Below are 8,651 nucleotides of genomic sequence, written 5' to 3' on the forward strand. Positions count from 1 at the left end.
CAAACATTTAATTAATTAAATGGTTACACAGTTATTTATTCATTAATTAGGTGACAGCACTGAGTAAATGTCATCAATTACGTAGTGAGAAGGTTGTGGGTTTAAATCTGCATTAGGTTTTTCTGTGTAGAGTTGTTCTCACTGTACCTGTGTGGGTCTTCTTAGGATCTTCCTGCCCCCCCCCCCCCCCCCCCCACATAACAAAGACACCAAAAGATGCCAGATTAATTGGTACCTCTTTATTGGAGCTTTATGAATTTGGCTTGTGATGGACAGGCACCCTGTCCAGGCTGTACCCTGGTTTTAGGATATTACTGACAAACATATATCCACCTAAAAGCAAACAGGTTAGAGTGCCAGTGCACAAGATGGTTCAATTACCTCCCCTGTAGAGGGAAGGACATTGTTTTGGGATCAGCTAATCCAGCCACCAACGCTATTACGACTGCAAATCACATTCGGTCTGATCTTGATTAACCTGCTTTCTGTTGGCATTAGGATGGATGATCTTTACCTTCATTATCGTATCAGGTTCAAGAAAGGATTATCCCATGTGGAGGATGGATCTCTGCACACAGCAGAGTACTGGAATTTTTTCACATCAGAACAAAATACTGCAGTACAAAAATGTGTTGAAGGTCAACACTGACAGACAGGTAAGAAGAAGTAAAACTGGGTGAAGATGGTTAGAAATATTGTAACTGTATTTGCTAAAGCCAGGGATAAATAACTTATGATTGTGTAATTTCATACAGACTGTAAAAAACAACGTGTTATATATCAGAGATTTAACCATAAATTTCAGAGTTTTCTTGTTATTTTTAAAATATCAATAAAAGTACAAAATAAACCATGGACTGATTTATCTAATGTAAAATAACACAAAACACTGTAACTGTGAATGACAATAATTTTTTTTTTTCAAAAGAAAATTTAGTTGTTTTTGTTTTCACATAAAAAGACTGTAAAATACATTCCCAAATTCAGTTTCATTTTAAAAAACAATGTTTATTTTTAATAAAATTAATACTGTACATATCTTCACCCAGACTGCTTTCTTTATTTTGACAGATGTTGGCACCTGGAAGTACATAAGACATTTCTAAGGGCTGTCTGCTGTAGAATTGTATATATATATATATATATATATATATATATATATATATATATATATATATATATATATATATTTTTTTTTTTTTTTTTTTTTTATAAAATGTATCAAAAATCGGTAACACATTTAAGTGTATGCCATTGTCTCTGCCCAACCTCCACCTGTGCCTTCAACACAAACACCTGTTATGCTCACCCCACCTCGACCTGCTCTGGTTGACAGATCAGTTTTGGGCTCTAAATGATGAGTCTTGAGAACATAAAAAGATGTGTCCTACTTTGGAGTAGCTCCTCAGCTCAGTGGCCAGACCGCTGCCATCTTATAAGTAATAATGTCAGTCTCCTGCATTTTTGTATCATCTTGTTTGCTTTGGGGGATATGTGATTAATTCAGCACGGAATTATTTTCAGACTTAACTGTTAATTTTGTTGCAGTAAATGGTAAATGGACTGGTTCTGATATTGCACTTTTCTCCTGAACATGAGCACTCAAAGCACTTTATACAGCATGCCTCATTCATCCATTCACACCAGAACTTTCTACGTCTAAGTGGTTTCTATCTAACATTCACACACACACATTCTCACTCCGATGAATGCATCAGGAGCAGCTCGGAGTTCAGTATCTTGCCCAAGGTTACTTTGGCACACAGACTGGAGCAGCCGGGGATCAAACCACCAAACCTCTGATTAGTAGATGACCTGCTCCACCACCTGAGCTACAGCTCAAGTAGTGAATACAGCAGTCAACAAAAAATATCAACAACCCAAGTCAGTGTCTTACCTTCAAGCTCAGCTGATCTAGACCAGCAGATAGAGATGTCAGTGCTAAAGTGTCCTGAAAAAATGTTCTTTGTAAACTGTTCATGTAAGGTTAAGGTGAGATTTACATTGAATTTTGTTAGGTTTAAGCAACAAAACTATTTTGTTTGATGTAAGAAAAAATTGGTTTGGGATGTATAAAAAAGATCCTCATGACTATACAAATATCCATGACATAAGGTGTCCTTTGGCAGTGGTGTCAAGATGACAATATCATGTGATGGTCATTAAAATATGTAAAAGATTACATATTAATGTCATCATAATGTAACTGCAAACTCATTTGTGTAAGTTGATATTTCTATAGTATGACATTCATATAGCTGTTTTTTATACTACACAAACTAATAATTAAAATGACAAAATTCTGTCATTATTATATGTTAAGATTATTGTCATTAATAAAATGGAATATTAACAGTAAAATAACTATTTACTGATGTTCAATTATGTATCAGCTTCTAGAAGACCTTTGCATCTAAACAGAAATACAAGGAGTCATCCTGTGCTGTTCAGCACAAACATGTAACCATGTATTTACAACCTGATGAAACACTTTAGAACCTAGAAGGATTTTACAAAATGAAACAAGCCTGTGCATTCATTAGATATCAGCATATCAGGGATAGACTTTCATACAGTTTCAAAGTATCTCCAAGAGCAGCCAGATAAAACAGTGATCTGTCTGTCTGTCTGTGTTAGGCCTATGATAGACTGGTGCTCTGTCCAGGCTGTATACCACCTATGACAGCCGAGATAGACTCCAGCTCCCCCACAACCTTAAACTGAAAGCAAAGAGGACTGATGGATGCATGCAGCGTCACTTGTTGTTGGCATTGTATCATTTCCTGCTCCTGTTACTGAGCACAGTCATGTTATTGTGTTGCAGGATTCATCTAGATAATGACTTATTTCATACTGTATATTTTTGCTTTATTCAAAGCACTCTCTGCTGAATCATTTGCAAATTATATTCACATTATTCACTTAGTGTGTTTTTAGGGATTTGCTAGCCAAATGTAGCTATTAGCTTAGCTCTCTGCTGACTCTAACATGTGTAACCTTCTTCTGTCTGTTCTGCACGTTCCTGCTGTTTATGTCAGATGTTTAGTTATCCTCCTTTATTAATAATGATACTTGTAATAAATGTAGCCTGTTTGTAGCCTTGGAGGCCAGGCTCCACACCCTGAAAAAAATCCTGTGGATAGCCAGGCCCCCCATAGACAAAATACTTATGTATGTATGTCTATGCAGGTCCCTGTAGTCGGTGAGGACCAAGGTAGCTCCCCCCAGCAGATCCCGAGCAGCCAGGAAAGCAGGCCGGCTGGGTGACTCTGACGAGGAAATGTAGTCCTAAACAGAAGCCCCCGATACATCACCAACCCGTTGACTCTATTTTGAGAAACATGAAGCTAGCAACACCAGCAACCATAGTCGAATGTCTTCCAGGGGCCAGAGCAAGTGACATTCAAGGAAATTTTAAACTGCTCACTAAGGCTAAATGTAAATTTGGTAAGGTCATACACTCAGTTACGCCAATCGGAGGTCACTAAAGTTAATATTGAATGAGTGTGTAACTTTGCAAAACCAATGCCGGACTCTGTCGTTTTTTTCTGGACCCTCCGCAGTTGGACCAGGAGCGACATGTTCTCCTTAAATTGCTGGATGTCTGAGTCCTGTCCAAAAAACAACGTGGGCTTTATAGATAATTGGGAAACTTTCTGAGGAAAACCTGGTCTTGAGACAGCATCCATCCCACTTTGGATGAAGCAACTGTCATTTCCAGAAATCGGGCCAAATTTATTGCAGCTTCTGCAGCTTTATTTGGCTTCTCTCAAGATGTAAATGAGCCTACCCACCACTTCAACCACATTCTGGATCTTGTTCTGACATATGGCATAGAAACGGATAACTAAACAGCATTCCCTGAAAACCCTCTTTTGTCTGATAATTTCTTAATAACATTTAACATTTACTTGAATGAATTACACAATGGGGAATACATTATATTACAGTAGAAGTCTTTCTGAACGTGCTGTAACTAAGTTTAAGGATATAATTTCTCTATTATTATGCTCTTTAATGCCATGTGCCAGCATAGTGCAGAGTAACTACCTAAACTCTACTCCCTCAGAGACAGATCAGAATCAGTATCAGGTTTATTTTGGCAAAGTATTTTTACACACACAAGGAATTTGGTTCATTTCGTCAGTAGTTTTACATCCTCACTGCGTAGGACTCTGGATACTGTGACTCCTCTGAAAGAAAAAACTTCAAATCAGAAGTGCTTGACTCCCTGGTATAACTCACAAATGCACAGCTTAAAGCAGTTCAATTCACTTTTATTTAAATAGCACCACATCACAACAAACACCTCACCTCAAGGTGCAACACAGATTATGTTGCTCTATAATTATGGTTTATTTAAAGCGTTTCAGTCAGGTTTCAGAATTTGTCACAGTACAGAAACAGCATTAGTAAAGGTTACAAGTGATTTTCTTATAACCTCTGACAGTGGATTCATCTCTGTGTTTATCCTGCTAGACCTCAATGCAGCATTTAATACTCTTGACCATAATATTTTAATACAGAGATTAGAGTAGTGCCATTGGCATTAAGGGTACTACACTGCAGGGGTTTGAATCATATTTATCTAATAGACTCCAATTTGTTTATGCGAATGAGGAGTTTTCTTCACACACTAAGGTTTATTATGGAGTTCCACAGGGTTCTGTGCTGGGATCAATTCTATTTACACTACATATGCTTTGTTTAGACCGTATTATTAGAAAGTATTGCATACATTTTCACTGTCATGCAGATGATACCCAGCTTTATCTATCCATAAAGCCAGATGACACACACCAATTAGTTAAACTGCAAGAATAAAAGCCTGGATGAAATCTAATATTCTTGCTTTGAAATTTAGATAAAACTGAAGTTATTGTACTTGGCTGTACAAATCTTAGAAACATGGTGTCTAACCAGATACTTACTCTGGATGGCATTACCTTGGCCTCAAGTAACACTGTGTGGAGTTTTTGAGTCATTTTTAACCAGTATATGTACTTCAATGCACATATTAAACAAAGATGTAGGACTGCTTTCTTGCATTTGCACAGTATTTCAAAAATTTGAAACATCCTGTCTCAGAGTGATGCTGAAAAGCAAATTCATGCATTTATTACTTCTAGGCTGTATTATTGTAATTCATTGTTATGAGGCTGTCCTAAAAGCTCCCCGAAAAGCCTTCAGCTGATCCAAAAATCTGTAGCTAGAGTACTGATTTATCTTAAGGACCTCATAGTACTGTATTACCCCAACACAGCACTTTGCTCTCAGACTGCTGGCTTTCTTGTGGTTCATAGGATAATTAAGAGTAGAATGGGAGGCAGAGCGTTCAGCTTTCAGGCGCCTCTTCTGTGGAACCAACTCCCAGTTTGGATTTGGGAGACAGACACCCTCTCTATTTCTAAGATTAGGCTTAAAACCTTCCTTTTTCATCACGCTTATAGTTAGGGCTGGATCAGGTGACCCTGAAGCCTCCCTTAGTTATGCTGCAATAGGCCTAGGCTGCTAAGGGGTTCCCATGATGCACTGTTTCTTTTACTTCACCACTTTTCACTATGTGTTTATACACTACTCTGCATTTAGTCATGAGTTATTATTGACTTCTGGCTCTCTTCCACAGCTTGTGTTTTGTCCTGTCTCTTTCTCCTCACTCCCAACCAGTCACAGCAGATATGACTGCCCCTCCCTGAACCTGGTTCTGCCGGCGGTTTCTTCCTGTTAAAAGGGAGTTTTTTTTCTTCCCACCGTCTCTGTAATTATTGTATGGTGCGTTGAGACAATTGTTTTTTGTGATTTGCGGCTATATAAATAAAACTGAATTGAATTGAATTGTGATGTATAATGGTAGTGGTGGTGGTGGTGGTGGTGGGGAGTTCCCTTCGCAAAAACATCCTGCTGTCATAATCCTTGATCCATGTCAGTTGTGTGACATCATGATCTCTTTAGGTTTTAAAAGCTCAGCTGTCCCACCATTACCTAAGACTCTTAGGTATAAACAATTACTGACATCTGAGCACCACTGACCTTGCTAACTCTGCTGTACTCACCCAGGTGAACACATGTATATGAATTCAAACACATACATGCCGTTCTTGTGACCTAATCTGCTTAAAATCTAAACATGATAATGTTTTATGAAAAATGCTGAAAAATATTAAAAAATTACAGTGACACTGACTCTGAAATTATTTGGAGTAGAACGTGTATAATAGACCTCACTTAGTAAAAGGTGGATAATTTGCAAGTGTTCAGCTATCTCTGCAATTTCTTTTGTTCTCTTTTTTAGGCAGATTTGACGCAGGTTGCACTGGTCTTTCTAGGAAGTTTTCATCCTTTTATCCAATCATTATCGCAATGACGCTTGTAACAAGTTTCCAATCTGTCTGATGGGACTTCCAAGGTGTAATCCCCTTTTCTGCAGCACGCATGACATGCTTTTACCATTGTACTTTCTTTCTAGTTCTTTTTAAATAAAACCAATCTTAGCCAAAAGAAAAAAGAGAAAGAAAAGCTATATGCAGAGGAATAAGTAAAGGTCCATTATTGGTTTAGCTGCAAAGCCTTTTTTTTTTTTCTGTCACGACTATTTCAGATCTGTTGTATTCCAGTGCTTTGTCATCATCAAAACAAAAGAACCAGATTTAAAAGCTCTGTGATTACATTTGACAGAAAATTCTAACTTCTAACTTGGGACAAATGATGGTTATCATTCTTAGGTTTGATCAGAAAAAGAAAGTGATCTATATGAGTGTGCAGCTGTAATTTGGGTCACCTAGTCCATTTGATGGTAATTTGCAGTATCTTTCAAAAGTCTTGCGCTACCCCTCAATTCTTTATATTTTGCTGGAAAACGGGAAACAGGTGCAGCAATTTATTGAAACATGGGCAAACATACGTGGAAATACAGTATATAAGACAAAAACGGAGTTTGTACAATTGTAACAACCTTTAAAGTCAATATTTGTGTGGCCACGTTTATTCTTCAGCAGCCTGAACTCTCTTGGGCAGCTTTCTTCTCATTTCTTTAAGTAGTCTTCAGGAATAGTTCTCCAGGCTTCTGGAAGGACATTCAAAGCTCTTCTCTGGATGTTGGCTGCCTTTTGTTCTGTTCTCTGTCAAGATGATCCCACACTGCTTCAGTAATGATGTGGTCTGGGCTCTAGGGAGGTTCATGACTGAGTGTTTCACTGTGTGGTTTTTTCCATCCAGGTATGATTTTACTCCATTGGCAATGTGTTTGGGATCATTGTCATGCTGAAAAATGAAGCTGTTGTCAATCAGACACTTTCCAAATGATACTGCATGATAGATCGACATCTGATGGTGCTTTTCTGCATTTATAATTCCATCAATTTTGACAGGATCTCCAACACCACTGGCTGAAATGCAGCCCCAAACCATGACAGAGCTTCTGCTGTGTTTTACAGATGGCTGCAGACACTCACTGTTGTACCTCTTTCCTCACCTCCTCGGTACTTATTGACAATGATTTGAACCAAACATTTCAAGTTTGGGTTCATCACTCCATCAGACCTGTTACTACTGATTTTCAGTCCAGTTCTTGTGTAATTTGGCATAACTCAACTTTTTTTTTTCCCTGTTTCCTTCCTGATGAATAGCTTCTTGACAGCCACCCTTCCACTGAGACCATTTCCAATCAGGCTTCAGTGAAACAGTAGATGGATCAGCTGAAGAGGGACAACTTAAGGACATGACTTTCACATACTGTTCATTTGCTGCAGATAGCTTTTAGGCCTGGCACTTCTTCTTTCGTCTTCCACTTGTCCACTTCTTCAGATTTTGTAAGTACACACTGCACACCATTCTGAGATATGCCAAGACGAGGCATATCTTCCCTTCTTAGTTTCACGCTGATAGCTCTTATACTATTTTATGCCTGTCAAACTGTGTTTTCATTGACATTTTTTTGTAGGTTCAACTAAAGAAATGGGAACAAATTATGTGTTTCTGTGACAGGCTTTTAGTAACAAAGAGCCTAAAGATACAATTTAAAATTGCTTCTTTGCTAAGTTGTCTGTTATGTGTAGACACAACACTGATTCATGCCTTGAATTAGGTGCCTTTTTATGCTCGAATGATTTATAGGTCAGTGTTTAGTGGCTTAACAAACAAACATTCCTCTTAAATTGGTCAGGTACAAGGACTGGACTGGAAATGAGTGAAAAAGCAGCCAATGTACAAAGAAAAACTTTGAAAGACCCTCAGAAAGCCTGAAGAACTGTTGCTCAAGACCACTTTAAAAAAGTATAAAGGTTTTGCTCACTGGAAACAAAATACAAAGAAATGAGTGGTGGCTTGAGACAGTACTGCATATAGAAGTGGCTTATTTCATTTGTTTGTGCTTTCTTTCTTTCTTTTTTTTTAGTTTTAATTTTGGCGAAGTGACAGCAGTGATGTAAACACACATATAAATCATATGGCCCAAACTCTTCTTCTTTGTCTCTGTTACAACAAAGGATGGCACTCCTTCTGCCAAGGCCAATGCAATGTTTCACAAGTTCACAGAAAGTAAGATCTGCACTTAAATTTAAGTCTCGTCAAATTCAGCTTTGTAGTTTTTGTTTAATGTTGCAGACAGTCAGACAGACAGATACTGAAAACTCACCTCATGGCACCTTGATGGA

Source organism: Archocentrus centrarchus, chromosome 5 (genome assembly GCF_007364275.1).
Source record: "Archocentrus centrarchus isolate MPI-CPG fArcCen1 chromosome 5, fArcCen1, whole genome shotgun sequence".
NCBI lineage: Eukaryota > Metazoa > Chordata > Actinopteri > Cichliformes > Cichlidae > Archocentrus > Archocentrus centrarchus.